The sequence below is a fragment of the Bufo gargarizans genome, chromosome 2, assembly GCF_014858855.1.
Source record: "Bufo gargarizans isolate SCDJY-AF-19 chromosome 2, ASM1485885v1, whole genome shotgun sequence".
NCBI lineage: Eukaryota > Metazoa > Chordata > Amphibia > Anura > Bufonidae > Bufo > Bufo gargarizans.
This window is the reverse complement of record NC_058081.1, coordinates 476657223-476673800: the sequence shown is the minus strand read 5'-3', so window position 1 is coordinate 476673800 and position 16578 is coordinate 476657223.

The following is a 16578-nucleotide window of genomic DNA, read 5'->3' as shown; positions in this document are numbered from 1 at the left end:
ATTGTATTACTGCATGTTGTGTTTTATGGTGTAGCGGATAGGCATTTTATATTACATTTCAATATTATCATTGTCAGTAAGTACAGTTATTCATGCTATTATATGCTAATAAATTTCAAATGGTCCAGATATCCTGAGAGTGCCCAGTTATTTTTGTTCTATTATATTTCTCTTTTGAGTGGACTGGGTGAGTCCACTCGACTGAGTGCACCTCTTGGGTCAATAGCTAGTCCAGTGCGTCACATTTATTCTCTTTTTCCATATATGAATCATGGTGCCCTCTTCTGACAAACATCTCCAGCATCTGTCCGGCACAGACGGAAACCACTTGTGGAGAAGAGTGGGCACTCTGTACCACCTGGAAAGGACCTTGTAATTAGTTTCCTGCACCTTCATGGAGATCAGCGCCTTGTGAGTCAGAAGGAAGGCTCTCTGCCATTGGGAGGGGGTGAGTTGGACACCTAAATCATGTTCCCACGCCGAGCAAAAGGGAGGAGGACTGGAGGAGTGTTGCTGAATGAGCAAATTGTATATAGTGGAGATGTCCCTGAATACTGCTGATGGAGCAAGGCACATTTGCTCAAACTTGGTGAGGGCTCTGGATCGGTCATGGGTTTTGCGCAAGGTCGAATAAAAATGTTGAAGTTGGAGGTGTTCAAAGGTATGCCTGGGGCGAATGGCGGAGGGTTCTAGCATCTGATCGAGGGGTTTCAGCAAGGACCCGTGTAAAACATGATAAAATCGGAGAGGGTGCGTGTTAGTACCTGACAAGAAGGTACGCGAGGAACGCCCCAGTGGGAAGTCAGGATGGTCTGTAATTGGGGTAAGGGGACCTTTAGTATCGATGAGCGAGTGGTGATTACGTGTGGAGCCGAGTATTACGAGGGTATGGTTAACCGTAAAAGAGTGGGTTGGGGCGGGGACACTGGACGATCCTATCAACCAAGGGAGCATCGAGGGTGGGGTTGGTGAGGAGTCCCTAGCCATATGGACCCACGCCTTGGCGGAGTCTACTCTCAACAGGTACAGCAGCCTGGCATACGCCGCGGAGAAGTAATACAATTTACAGTCCGGCAGACCCACCCCGCCCGTCTACTTAGATCTGGTCAGTAGTTCATACCTTATCCACGGTCTGCCCGGAGCCCATACAAATCGCGTGAAGGAGCGTTTCATATTTATATTTTTTTTAATGTTTTTAATTATAATTTTTTTTATAAATTATAGTTTACTTCACTGTGTCTGTGTTTTTGTTGTCCTGTACCCAGTAACCTTGTCCACTACAGCTGCGTTGAAATTAAAACTACCCTAGTCTCACTACTGTGCGTTTGTTGTAACACCCTTGGTAGTTTTTATTTCAAAACAGCACTAGTGCCAATGTTGAAAGAACCATGAACATGACCATCAATAATGAGCTATCTTTTGGCTCTTTATTGATCGTAGACCCTATAATTGGCACATGAACAAGCAAATGCTTGTTCATTGTTCAATCTTGTGCCCTTTCATATGAGCCCTTGTGGGAGTCACGGTCCATCAGCATCATCAGGAATTCATTAATAAATTGTAATTTTACAGTTTAATGATTTCCCGATGACACTCTGACATAACTAGTGTGATTACCACAAGGGACACGCAAGGGACATACAGTTTTTAAAGGGGTATTTACAATGGGGGGATTTCGCTTGAATATGCCCCCATTGTCTGATAGGTGTGGGTTCCATTGCTGGGACCCGCACCTATATCGAGAACGGAGTGGGGAGCACTGTTGCTGGAGGACCACAAATTTCCCTAGGTCCGTCCACCACCAAGCGCTAATCCCCGCCTCTCCCATAGAAATCAATGGAGGGCGGCTGCGCATGCGCAGTTTGCCCTTTCTTGGCTCCGTTCTCAATATATGTGAGGGTACCAGTGGTGGGATCCGCACCTATAAGACAATGTAGGCATATCTTAGTGGTATGCCCCCATTGTCTGAGATGAGAAAACCCCTTTAAGGCCTCTTGCACACGACTGTATGCCACAAGAGACATACGGTCCGTGAGCAGGCCATATGTCCTGTAGTGGCATTGATCGTGCGCACGAGAGTACACAGCATCATAGTGTACAATGATTCTGTGCAAGTTGAGCTGCCCGCGGGGATATTGTCTTGCACTAATAGATCATATGAGTGCGGGACAATAGCCTAGTGTGCGGCACAACATGGTCAGCATCATGATGCTCTGTACTCCTGTACATACTATCAATGACGATCAGGGACATATGGCCCGCTAACGAACACTATACATCTTTAAGTGCATGTAGTCGTGTACAAGAGTCTGAAAAGGTGTGGTCCATGATCAAAGCTAAAACCGGACCAACTTTGAATTTCAACAAGACGGCCCCAGAGAAATTAGGAGCATGACAACCCTGGGGATCTGAATACATGAAGAGGGAGGACCCTTTGAGATGCTACTCATTCCAAAACGGATCCGCTAGACAGATGCAAAAAACGGAAACGAACGTGACAAACGGATCCGCAATACAGACGGATCTGTTTGTACAAATCCGTCTGAATGGCTTCCGTTTGTCTCCGTTTAGACATTTTATTGAAAAATCCGTTTAAAATGCGTTTCAAACGGATCCGTGAAACGCCAGTGTGAAAGTAGCCTAACAAAAAAAACCTTTAAACTGTTTCAGTCATCAGAAAAATTGTTATGTATCTGGCTGACATTAGCAATGTGCTTATGTCAGCAGAACATAACTGTATGATTTTTAACTCTCGTCTTCTTAACAGCAATCTGCTCCTTAACACTGACCTCCCTAGCGGACCATCCCCTTAACTGTGACCTCCACAGCAGTCTGCCAGAGGTCCGGTTTTAGGCCGGACAGTCCGGCTTTCAGACTCCCGGTCCTCCGTCTGGCGCAGGGCCTGGACGGACACAGGGATGTCCTTTTGAACAGCTCACTCTCAGACAGCAGCACTCTGCTGTCTGAGCATGAGCTGCAGGGAGAAAGTCACCCTCCCTCCCACCCCTGCAGCTGACAGAAGTTGATTTTTATCTTGATTTTTTTCAATACCCGTCGGCTGCAGAGTGAGAGTGGGTGTGGCCTAACCGGGCCAGGGTCGTGGCTCAACTGGACTTACCTGCCCCCTTAACTGTGACCTCCACAGCACTCCGCTTCCTTAACAGTATCATCCACAGCACCCTGCCCCTTTAAAGCTGACCTACAGCAGTGAAGAAAAATAGCTGGGTTGTTATAGAAACCTGGTGTAAAACTGTGGTCCATATGTGTTTTGCGGATTCGCAAAATTGCTGATTTGCAAAACACAGACACCGGCAATGTACATTCTGCATTTTGCAGACCGCACATCGCCGGCACTCTCATAGAAAATGCCTTTTCTTGTCCACAATTGCGGACTAGAATAGGACATGTTCTATTTTTTGGCGGATCCGGAAGTGCGGATGCGGAGAGCACATTCAGGCCCCATTGAAAATTAATGGGTCCGCACCTGTTCTGCAAAATTGCAGAATATATGCGGACCCATTTTGCGGACGTGTGAATGGACCCTAAGGACCTGCGAACTTCTATTGGCTGATAAGGGACATGTGACCGTGGTTATGGCAGTTGGGATATGAAGAGAAAGACCTGCAGGCTTCTATTGGCTAATGTAGGTCATGTGATGTGCCAGATTTGCATTTTGGGGGAATATCTCAGGAAAGTATGTCCTAGAGAACTGAGACCTGGTCTAAAACCTTCCCGGACACCTGATGTACCTGTGTGCCAAATTTCGTGATTGTAAATGCGATGGTGTGGATTCCTTTAGCGGACATACACACATCCACTCAGCTTTATATATTAGATAACTATGGAATGCTGTTTGCGGTGGGCAACGGCCGTGTGCATGAGCCCTTAGCCTTACCGCTCTGCTGCGCTCTGCAGTTCCACAGCTCGCCGGCTCCGCGCTGATGTCTTCACGCATGCACCCTCCGTTGCTATGAACATCGGTCCTCTTTTAGTTTATAGCCATGATGTAGTGCAGGATTTTGCCAGCCAGTTTGATAAGGAGCAGTAGGATGCGCTATAAGCGCAGAGTGTTTTCATGATAACTTCTACTTTATGTAATACTAACTTTATGTGCACATTATCACAATTGACAAAGAGAGCCATTTATAACAGTGTGATCAGTGCATATTAACACCAAAGGAAGCAAATGTTCCCCTATGTAGCCAAGGATCATATCTAACCAGATTACATCTAACCACTTTAGCTGTAGCTGTGTATGTGCAAAATCTGCAATCCAGCACTGTGAAGGGACCGTGACTGCATACATTAGAAATAATATTGTATGTTTTTTTAATTGCTGTTTTAGTGTTTTTATATGTTGGCTGTGATTTATTACATATTATTTTTACTGAGAGCCAGACACGTTTTTCATTATATACAGTTTAGCAGCTGGTATTTAGCAGGCTGTGCACTCGTAACTATAGTGAACTTTGGTAAGTGCTCCTACTTTTTGTATTCATCATTTTGTAAATATATATTTTTTAAGACGTTAGAAAGCGTAGAATTTTAGAAGCATTTTTTAAAATAAAATAAAAAAAAATCCCAAATCCACTTTTTAACCCCTTAAGGACACGGCCATATTCCACCTTAAGGACCAGGCCATTTTTTGCAAATCTGACCAGTGTCACTTTATGTGGTGATAACTTTAAAACGCTTTGACTTACCCAAGCCATTCTGAGATAGTTTTTTTCGTCACATATTGTACTTCATGACACTGGTAAAATGGAGTAAAAAAAAATAATCATTTTTATGTATAAAAAAATACCAGATTTACCAAAAATGTTGAAAAATTTGCAAATTTCTAAGTTTAAATTTCTCTACTTCTATAATACATAGTAATACCTACAAAAATAGTTATTATTTTACATTCCCGATATGTCTACTTCATGTTTGGATCATTTTGGGAATTACATTTTATTTTTTGGGGATGTTGCAAGGCTTAGAAGTTTAGAAGCAAATCTTGACATTATTCAGAAATTTTTAAAAACCCACTTTTTAAGGACCAGTTCAGGTCTGAAGTCACTTTGTGAGGCTTACATAATAGAAACCGCCCAAAAATGACCCCATTCTAGAAACAAGACCCCTCAAGGTATTCACAACTGATTTTACAAACGTTGGCAAATTTTCCATTTTAATCCATTTTTTCCAGTACAAAGCAAGGGTTAACAGCCAAACAAAACGCTACATTTATTGCCCTGATTCTGTAGTTTGCAGGAAAAACCCATATGTGACCGTAAACTACTGTACGGGCACACGGTAGGACGTATAGTGAAAGGTGCGCTGTGGGTTTTTTGGAAGGCAGATTTTGCTGGACTGGTTTATTTACACCATGTCCCATTTGAAGCCCCTCTGATGCACCCCTAGAGTAGAAACTCCATAAAAGTGACCCCATCTAAGAAACTACACCCCTCAAGGTATTCAAAACTGATTTTACAAACTTTGTTAAGCCTTTAGGTGTTGAACAAGAGTTATGCCTAATATGTCTACTTTTTAAAATTTATGTTTTACACTATATTATCTATTTATAAACAAAAATAAAACATTTTAGTATCTCCATAGTCTAAGAGTCATTTTTTTTTTAGTCGATTATCTTAGGTAGGGGCTCATTTTTTGCGGGATGAGAGGACGGTTTTATTGGCACTATTTTGGGGGGCATATGACTTTTTGATCGCTTGCTATTACAATTTTTGTGATGCAAGGTGACAAAAAAATACCTTTTTTTGCACCGTTTTATTTAATTTTTTTAACCGGGTTCATCTGAGGGGTTAGATCATGCAGTATTGTTATAGAGCAGATTCTTACAGACGTGGCAATACCTAATATGTCAACTTTTTTGTTTATTTTAGTTTTACAAAATAATAAAATTGGGGAAGGGGATTATAAATTTAGTACTCCATCAGGGGCGTAGCTCGAAATGATTGGGACCCATAGCAAAAAAAATTATGGCCCCCCCCCCTCCCGGATCTCCCACCCCCACATACATCTCGGACCGCGCCGCCACATCCGCAGATCTTCATGCACTTGCAACGGTTATGCGTAGGACTGAGCACAGACAGTTGGTCACTGGCAACGCATTAGATCCTGTTGTTCGAGGCGCCCCCTCCTGCATCAGGGCAGTCCCGGCAGTGCAGGCAATGATTGAAAAGGCCTCAGAAGTTGTGTTGGACTACCCAGTGATTGTGCAAACTCCCCATGACATACAGGGCATTCTCACACAGGTGCAACCAAAACATATTTCTGTGGCTAGACAACTCAGACTCCAATGTGCCCTCCAATTTTTCTTTCCAAACATGTACTACTCTGAATCCTACTACTTTGTTACCAATCACAGATTCAGAAATGGGGGAGGGTAGCACAGGTAGCCTTTTGTCTGATTTAGCTGAAAATGATCCTCATGATTGTATACAGTTGATGCAACAAGAAACTTCTGGATTTTCTCAATGCATGAAAAACCTCTTGATAACCCTGGTGTTCAGTATTTTGTAGCTGCAAGCAGGTTTATGGGAGGGGATGGCCGATTCCAAACTGGATATGCAGTGGTCACACAGCATGAGGTAGCCGTTGCTGAACCACTCCCTCCGCACATGTCTGCGCAGGAGGCAGAGTTGAAGGCACTCACTGAGGCGTGTAAGATGGCTGAAGGGAAGAAGGTGAACATCTACACGGATTCCAGGTATGTCTTTGGTATTGCACATGATTATGGACCAATTTGACATCAGCAGGCCAGCCCATTTGAAATAAAGACTATGTGCTTGAACTAATGAACTCTTTACTATTGCCAGAAGAAGTTGCTATTGTAAAGGTAAAGGCTCACAGAAGGTGTACCACGGCAGAGGCAAAAGGCCACTGAGTGCTGATGCCACCCCGGTAAGAGTCTTAAAACCTGTGGATATATCCAAAGACACTCTGATCAAATTGTCTGAGCAAGCCCCACCTGAAGAAAAAGAACTATAGACTAAACAAGGGGCTGGGCCAGATGACCAAGGACTATGGAGAAGCAAAGACAGAATATGTCTATGATGACCTCTTTACCCAGCTATGGCTCAGGAGGCCCATGGGCCTGCACATCTGTCGAAAGGTGCCATGGTAAGTGTGGTAAATGAAGGGTGGATTGGTCCAGGGTTTTCTGCAGTAGCCGCTCGGTTTGTACAAGGCTGTATGGTCTGTGCATTGAACAACCCTGGACAAGTGGTGAAGACTCCAAGCAAGCACCCCCCTAGGCCACTTTATCCATTTCAGAGACTGCAGATAGACTACATACAACTACCAAAGGTAGGAGTGTATGAGTTTGTTCTCGTGTGTGTTGATCTCTTTTCAGGTTTGATGGAGGCCTTCCCAATAGCCAAAGCCAGTGACAAGAACACTGCAAAGAAACTGGTCAGTTAACTGATATTTAGGCACGGTGTTCCTGAAGTTATTGAGTTAGACAGAGGTTCTCACTTTACAGTTGAAGTGACTGAGAGAGGTTGTGCAAGCATTAGGGGTGACCCAAGCCTTCCATACATTTTACCATCCCCATCTGTGGCCGAGTTGAAACTGAAAATACAGAAGGCCATGCAGGAGACCCAGAGGCCCTGGACAGAGTGTTTGCCCCTAGCCTTATATTTCAAAAGAACCACTCCAAACAAGAAGACAGGGTTATCCCCATTTAAGGTATTGTTTGGCAGTGTCCCAAGGCTAGGACTGTATTTTCCTCAACAACTGCAGTTACAGACCGATAGTGTGGTCAGCGATATGAAGGCCCTTACTGAAAGACTAGATCACACTCATAAACAAGTGTTTGCTTCCATTCCAGATCCCGACTCAGTAGAGGGTACACACATTCTTGAACCTGGAGATACTGGCGGATCGGGGGGGGGGGGGGCAACGGGGCAATTGCCCCCCCCCCCCAGCTGGCGGCACGGCCCTGCTCAGAAGTGAGGGGCGGCGCCGGGGCACAGGGAGATGAGCGCTTCCATTGTGGAAGCGCTGATCTCCATAGTCATCTGTATCGCCATCCTCAGGATCCTTACTATGAAATCTTTCTAATTAGGATAAAACACATCATCAGCTCCACCGAGCCCAACAAGCCAAAGTGTTGAAGTGGCATCCAAGATCCTCAAGGGCCAAGCCAAGTCATTGTAAGTTTTAATGTGAAATATGTTTGTTATACACATATAGCATACACTGTGCCCCACAATATACAGTATACATCTACACTGTGTAGTCTGTTCTATAAGCACCATTGTTTTGTGGCGGCGGACAGAAAATAATCTGGAAGTGCCCCTCCTGAGACCAGGCTCTGGATCCGCCACTGCCTGGAGATTGGGTGGTGATAAAGAGGTACGTGAGAAAAACCCTTGAGCCAGATTTGATGGTCCCTTCCAAGTTTTGCTGAAAACCGCAACCTCTGTAAAGGTGGAAGGAAAACCTAACTGGATTCACGCCTCACATTGTAAGAAAGTGCCTAACCCTAAGGATGAGGATTCTTGTACTACTAAGGCTCCATTCACACGTCCGCAACGTGTTTTACGGATCCACGGATCAGCAAAACACGGACAGCGGCAATGTGCGTTCTGCATTTTGCGGACTGTACATTGCCGGCACTAAAAGAATATGCCTGTTCTTGTCCGCAATTGCGGACAAAATAGGACATGTTCTATTTTTTTCGGGAACGGAATTGCGGACCCAGAAGTGCGGGTGCGCAATTCCGTTTCCGGGCAGCACATCGTGCTGCCCCGTAGAAATGAATGGGTCCGCAATTCCGTTCCGCAAAATGCGGAACGAAATTGCGGACATGTGAATGGAGCCTAACCCTGGCTCTGAGCATTCAAGCTCTAAATGTGAACCTGAAAAGTAACTGGGACAATGCCCTTATTAGGTATCATCAGTTTATGTTGAAAAACATGACAAATGCAAACAATTATATGAACTGTTGGCTCTGCACTGACGGTCCTGTGAGTTTGAAGACTATGCCTTATCTGGCCATTCTAGTACCATGGTCAGAATTGACTATCATGAAGTGCAAAGACTTCTTATCGATCAGGAGGCCAGTAGATGATAGCCTTAACCTTAATTCTACAGCAGACCCCCTCCCTATCGCAGGATGGATTAAAGCCCCCTGGTGGCAAGCCAATATCACTGCCCAGGAAAAAAGACTGTTCGAGTATGGGACTTTGATGGGCAAAAGTGGGACAGAAACAGTGTTGAGGTTTAATTTGGGAAACTTTGACTTTCCAGTGTTGGTCTCCTTTGCCCTACCTAAAGGATATGAACAAAGTGATGTCTCCATGATAACAGGAGTACAGAGGACCTTTAATAATACATCATGGGAACATAATAATAAGTTTAAACATCCAATAAAGGATAGTGAAGATTGTAAGAACAACACTGGGGTTGTAATCACCCCCGAGACCAATGATAGTTACTCTTGTGGTTTGGGAGGAGAGATAGGTAGCAGCAAAGGCGAAGGTCAAATATGTATTTCTACAATGAAAGTGTAGCGGTCACTGCGGCTGCCTATATTCTCCTCTATCATTTAACTTATAACCATACTCTTCCTGGTAATCTTTATTTTGCCTGTGGGGTGGCAGCATATAAGTGGATTCCACCTGGAGCTTCTGGAACCTGTACTCTTGTCCGGTTAACTCCAGCCACATTTATGCTGTCACATGATAAGCTTAACATAAATGCTGTGCCTAAACATACATTATATAGAAGAGCTGCAGACAACAACCCCAGACCTAATGGAAAACCTCATGTAGTGGAGATGAGTATTTCAAACAAGATGTTTATTTACCCAATGTTAATGCAGATGTGGGATAAGTTAGTGATAGCCACTGACTACCTAGATGACCAAATATGGGATGTGTTTGGCCTTGTACACCAAACTAATGATGTACAATCTCAGTTAATAATAGTTACTAACCAGCATATTCTAGTTCTGGATTATCTCACTGCCCGGGAGGGAGGAATGTGTCAAGTGATAGGACCAACCTGCTGTCATTACATAGATCCACAGGGTAACCTACAAATAAGGGCAGGTATTGGAAAAATGAAAGAGATGAGAGATAAGTGGCTGAATGAGCATAGTGCAGATAAAGAGTCTTGGTGGTCAGATACTTTTTCTTTCTCGAACCCAGCTAGCTGATTTAAAAATGTCGGTGGGTGGCTCATGGGCATAATGCAGGGAATAATACAGATTTTGTTGATTATTGCGCTCATCTACATCGTAGTTAAGCTCAAATTGATGTGCTTAAACAGAGTGTGTAACAAGAACAGAAGTAGAAGAGACTATGAGACATGTTGAGATGATTCCTCACGCAGACACAGATATGCAGAATATGGGAAAACCAGCAGCATATCTGTCCAGGATAGGTCATCAAGATCAGATTGGCCAAGGTCCGACTCCTGGCAGCCCTCAATCAGCTGTTTTCAGGAGCAGAATGCTTGCAAGTGCTCCAGGTGTATTACCCTCAAGGTTTGGTGAAAATATGCATAGTAAATAGATATTCACCAGAGGGAGGGGGTGTATACAGACACACACTGGAAAGCATTCGAAGTGAACAGCTCCTCAGCTACTGCTCCCACCGAGGCTGGGGCATTCTCATGTCGTCCCATCTTGTTTGTGTTGAATAATGTAGAAGAGGGAAAGGGGACTATAGGATAGGGAAAATAAAAATGTGGTAAAACAGGGCGCTGCCAATGGAGAGATAAAACACACTGGCATAAAATAATAGCAGTAGACACCAGCTTTATAAAAAAAACATACATAAAAATCTACAAGGCTTCCACAGTATCTATAGGGTGGTTAATCATATGTTGATCAATAAATTATTGCAAGAAATCACATCATCCCTACAACAGTCTTCTACTGGATCTATAAACTTTACACATTGGGGTCATTTACAACAGGCGCTACACCAGTTTTTTTTACGTAAAAAAAGTTGTAAGACCCAGTTTTATTTTCAAATGTTTTTATTTAAGTTTGACATAAGAAAAAAAAAAGACATACATTTTAATAAGAGCAGTAATATGATTCAGCATTAGTTATGACACGTTTCTGGTGATGGTCCCAATACAAGCAAATAGAGCAATATATTAAAGTCATTTCGTCAAACTTCCGACATCAGTCGGTTTTTTAGGAGGGAAATTAGGGATGGGGGAGAGTGAAGGGAAAGGCTGGCCATGGGAAAAAAAGTGGTGAAAGAACCATTACAGAATTCTTTGCAAACCGCAGAGCAAGTAAAACACAACATTAGCCCAACTCATTCATCTCCTCTCCATATTCAGTCCATGTAAAGTCTAAACATACACGTGGCACGCAGGGAACCCATTGAGCACTCAGATTAGATCATGTCCCTGATATAGGCAGGTCATTCAATAAGATTTGCGTCTGGTACCAGGAGGCGAGCTGGAAACATTCCTGAATACATCTCCTGAATACATCTTCCTGAATGTCTATAAAACTCTCCCAGCATGCAAAAAATTGCTTCACATGTGTCTCCTTTTTTGAAGACGCCTCTACCCAATCCATCTTCATTAAGAAGGAGAGTTTCTCGAGAAATAACTTAAAAGGTGGGGGTGTAGGATCGATCAATGTATGGAGGATGGTCTTGACCCCTGCTGCTGCTATTAGACATAGTAGTTTCCGGCTACCAGGGGTGCACCGCGTTGTGGTCGAGTCAGTGTATCCAAAAATGGCCCATATAGGGTCCAAAGGTGCTCATGACGTCAGATGGGTGGTGGTAAATGTATGTATTTTACCCCAAAAGGATTGCATCACCAAAAGCAATGAAAAATGTCTGCTCCATCCTCACCACAACGGAAGCAGCCATCTGACTCAAAGACGCCCATACGATGGCCCCGTACCGAAGAAATATATGCCCGGTGATAAATCTGTAGGGTCATCTCCCAGTAGCGACTGGCCAGAAAATAGCGGATATTGCGTTCCAGGGCCTGATACAAAGTGGACATCGTTAGTTGCGGGATATCGCTGAGACACTTAGTTATTGCCCTTGACTATAATCTAGAGGGGTATTTAGAAATTTGTAGTAACTGGTGGTATGTCCCCTTAAGGTAGGAGTACGTTTAAGGGAGGCCTGTAAAGCCGGACTCCATTCTCGAGGGGTTAGGTTGGATAGTAACTTCTGGGGATAACTGCTGGCTTGTAAGTAAGGGAAGAAATTTTACTTAATGGTGGGGTATTTCGTTTTGAGTTTCAAAAGACAGAATCTTATGTGTGGTGTGGTCCACCAAGTGGCCGAGCAAAGTTATACCTCCCTTATGCCAGTCTAAAAAATCTCTATGTGGTGACCCCATTTGGAAATGTGGGTTAGCTAAGAGGGTCATATGTAATGAGTTGTGGGGGTGTAAATTTTTGAGAATTCTCATTTTTTTGCCACGCCCAACATTATAAGACCCAGTTTTAAAATATACTGTACAATATTTTGTTGCATTTTCGCGCCACGCTCGCCCCTTCTATTTTGGAATGGTATAGAAACTTTGGAGGTTTTTCTAACTTGTGTGGTAATTTTCGCTAACTCAGTTATAAAGCAATTTATAAAGCTGGTGTCTACTGCTATTGTTACATGCCTAGCGAAGAAGACAGACCATCTTCGAAACGCATTAGTCAAATAAACAGTGTCATTTAACTCAGTTTTTACCATGTACCCTGCAATACCACAATTTTTTTTCCCTATACTATAATCCCCTTGCCCCCTTCAATCTGATATTGATGACCTATCCTCAGGATAGGTCATCCAAAGGTAAGCTCTTGAAAACCTCTCTGAGGAATGGATCAGAATTCAAGTGGAGATGTCATCATTTTTGTATTACCATCCACTAATCCTGAGTATATCCCTACCTAGCACCAGATGCCAGTGCTGTTATGGCCAAGCATTAGAATCACAATGCGCTGTAGGACAATTTCAGCTACACTTCTAGTCCTTAGCCTACAGACAGAGCTGAAGTATAGGGAGGGCAAAGGGGGCAATTGCCATGGGCTGATTGCACAGCATCCTATTGTGGATTTTCTAAATCCGCAGCTAAATCAGTGGCCATTTTTTCAGCTGTGTCTGCCCTAAGGGGCAGCGCTCTATTCTACTTCTGTGGAGCAGTGATGCCACATGTGCCTTGCCCTGTTATCATGGGTGGCAGAGGACACATTTTACTGAACCTAATAACTTTTACCAAATAAATAAATAAACATGAGACAAATCAGTTTGGAAGAAATAGGCCGTGTTGCTTTATTTGGGGTTTTACCAAATTATCATACCAAATAAACCAAATATTGAATCAATCAATACCAATAAATAACCAACCATAAAATATAAATAATTTGAATAAATACTTCAAAACTCATTAACTCTTTATAGACCATTAAGTCCACCCAGCACGAGCTGGGTGACCGATCACCCCCAAGATAAGCAACACGACGATAAAAAAGGGGGAGGGAGGGCGGGGCGCTGCTCCTTTCAGGCTGCTCCACTTGAACTGACAGCTGGGCACCTGTGCGCTGTCAATTTATCCACGCTGATTCCCGCTCAAATTTGACAGCTGCCAATCAGCTGTTCAGCTTTTCCCGCTTCAGAAACAGCTGGCCAATCCTGACAGCTGTTCCCAGCATCCCGTATCCAGGCAGATCACTAAGGGAACCAGCCCAAACTGGATTCCTGTCAGGATACCTAGAATTTGAAGTAAAAGAAACAGGGAAAAGGGGGGGGGGAGACAGAGAAACAACAAAAACCATCCTTTTGACCCCAAAACCTTAAATTCTTTAATAAAATTACACTAGTGCCCCTGCCACCATGTGCCCCCCAAGCTATACGCTCTGGGGGGGCCCCTCCATGGGTGGCAGAGGACACATTTTACTGAACCTAATAACTTTTACCAAATAAATAAATGAACATGAGACAAATCAGTTTGGAAGAAATAGGCCGTGTTGCTTTATTTGGGGTTTTACCAAATTATCATACCAAATAAACCAAATATTGAATCAATCAATACCAATAAATAACCAACCATAAAATATAAATAATTTGAATAAATACTTCAAAACTCATTAACTCTTTATAGACCATTAAGTCCACCCAGCACGAGCTGGGTGACCGATCACCCCACAAGCCAATGCCTAACAGGCATGGCCCCCCCCCCCAAACAAGCAACACAGGCCAACCTCAATAATATTCTGCAGCCCCAGATTAAATATGTCCAGACCGATATCTGATAGATGCACATTGTCCGACCTGAAAAGCCCTGGGACAAAACCTTCCAAATCAATGTGACGGTAGCTTTGACCCTCAATTGATGGCATAAACTTAGACATTGCTCTATTAACCCTTTTTCTTATTTTTTCTAATTTTCTGTGCTCCGCACCTGCCCAAGCCAATCTTTGGATTATTTCAGAAAAAACCAAGACTGACTCAGGAAATATACCTTTTATTAAGGCTAAATCCTGCTTCATTCTTGATATTAGGTCTAAGGTCTTGATTTTTCCAACGTCATTGCCGCCTAAATGACAAACAATGACGTCGGGTAAAGGCCACATTGAGCATAACTTCTGCATTACAGTAAGCAGGTCATCCCATTGCAAACCCCGTACACCAAACCAAAGAACCAAACATTGCTTAACATTAAACGATAGATTTTCAGTGTATTGCCTCTTCAAAGCTCTCTTCCGAGCCCAATAAATAAATGAGTGTCCTACTACCCAAATAACTGTACGGGGACCTGCAAAACAAAACATTATTTAAAATGATAAAAGCTGCGGTCTAACATATGATTTAAACCTATTTGAAGCCCATCTACCAATTCTCTTTATAATTGCATCTTCAAGCCCAAGATTTGCGGCCTCAGTGGCAGCACCAATACGGAATGAATGTGACGACAACTGCAAATGATCCATTTTGAGAGCCTTCAAGCATTTCTTAAAGATGGAATTAAATTGAAATCTAGTCAATGGACTGTGATCCTCATGGATTAAGAAGGCCCCATTAATTCTTGGCCGCATTCCTAGCCATGAAGACACTGCATCCACCGGACAAAGCGGGGAATTGAACCACTTGCTCAAAGTGATTAAATGCCCCCGACCTAACTGATCAGTTTTTGATTTTTTAATTCTAATTTTAACTGACTCTTGATCCCAATACACATCCGAATGGAGCAGACTCGGAACCGCTTTTCTTGAGTCAGCCACCAACTCCCCTATTCTAAATGCTCCAAAGAAGGCTAAAATAAACGCAGTTTTAAATAGAGACGCTTCAAATAAATTTTTGGTAACACTATCCAGCACCTCCACCAATTTTAATAGCAGGCTTAGCGATACCGGACAACGCTTATCCTTATTTGGATTGCTCCTCTTTACACCCTTCAAGACCTGTTTAATAATAAAAGAATTTGACAAGCATGGCTGACCGTACAACTTTTGGAAAAATGACACCCCCGCCACTGTCTTTGACAACTGTGAAAAGGAACAATCATTCTCTAACATAGATGAAATGAAAGCTAGACCTCCATCATCCGTGTCAATTATTGCAGACCCACCTATACCCTTATAAAAGGAAAGCCACCTATTCCATGCGGATGAATAATCATCCCATGTTCTAGGTGCCAGCGACATTTTAAGGCTTTTGAATATTAGATCATAACTAGATCCCACAGATGCTCCGGGCACGGGACACCCTCCAAGTCTGCCTCTGGCGCGAGCTCCCGGAATCTTTTCCACTGAAATCGAGATAATGCATCTGCAATGTCATTCTTTTTACCTGGAATGTATCTAGCCTTCAACCAAATGTTAAATTTCATGCAACACAATACTAGATGTCTCAATAAACGAACAGTCTTTTCACACTTTGAAGACAAAGTATTTATTGCAAACACAACCCCTTGGTTGTCTGTGAACAAAATAATCCGCCTATTACTAAAGTATGAACCCCAAATAACAATAGCTACAACTACCGGAAATAACTCTAATAAAACTAAATTCGCTACCAACCTATTTACAAACCAAGACTGCGGCCATGTCCCAGCGCTCCACTTATTATTCCAAAATGCCCCAAAACCCACACTACCTGCTGCATCTGTGAACAACTGTAAAGAATCTGAATCCATAAACTCTTCCTGAAAGCAAACCTTACCATTAAATTTCTTTAAAAATTCCAACCATAATGATAAATCATCTTTTAAAGGACTAGATAGTCTAATATGAGCCTTGGGGGACTTTAAACCTCTTGTGGCAAAATACAACCGCTTAGAAAATACCCTCCCCATAGGGATGATCCTGCAAGCGAAGTTTAAAGAGCCCAACAGAGACTGCAGCTCCCTTAATGTACATTTTTTCTTTGACAATAACCTTAAAATAAACAAACTTAGATCAATCAACTTCTTTTTTGGCAAACGAAATTCCATCCTAACACTGTCCAATTCAATACCCAAAAACTCTAAACAATGGCACGGGAATATAGTTTTTTCTTGAGCAATTGGGATACCAAATTCAGAACATATTCTTAAGAACCCCTGTAATAACTTCTCACAGCACTCAGACCCAGCAGGACCTATAAA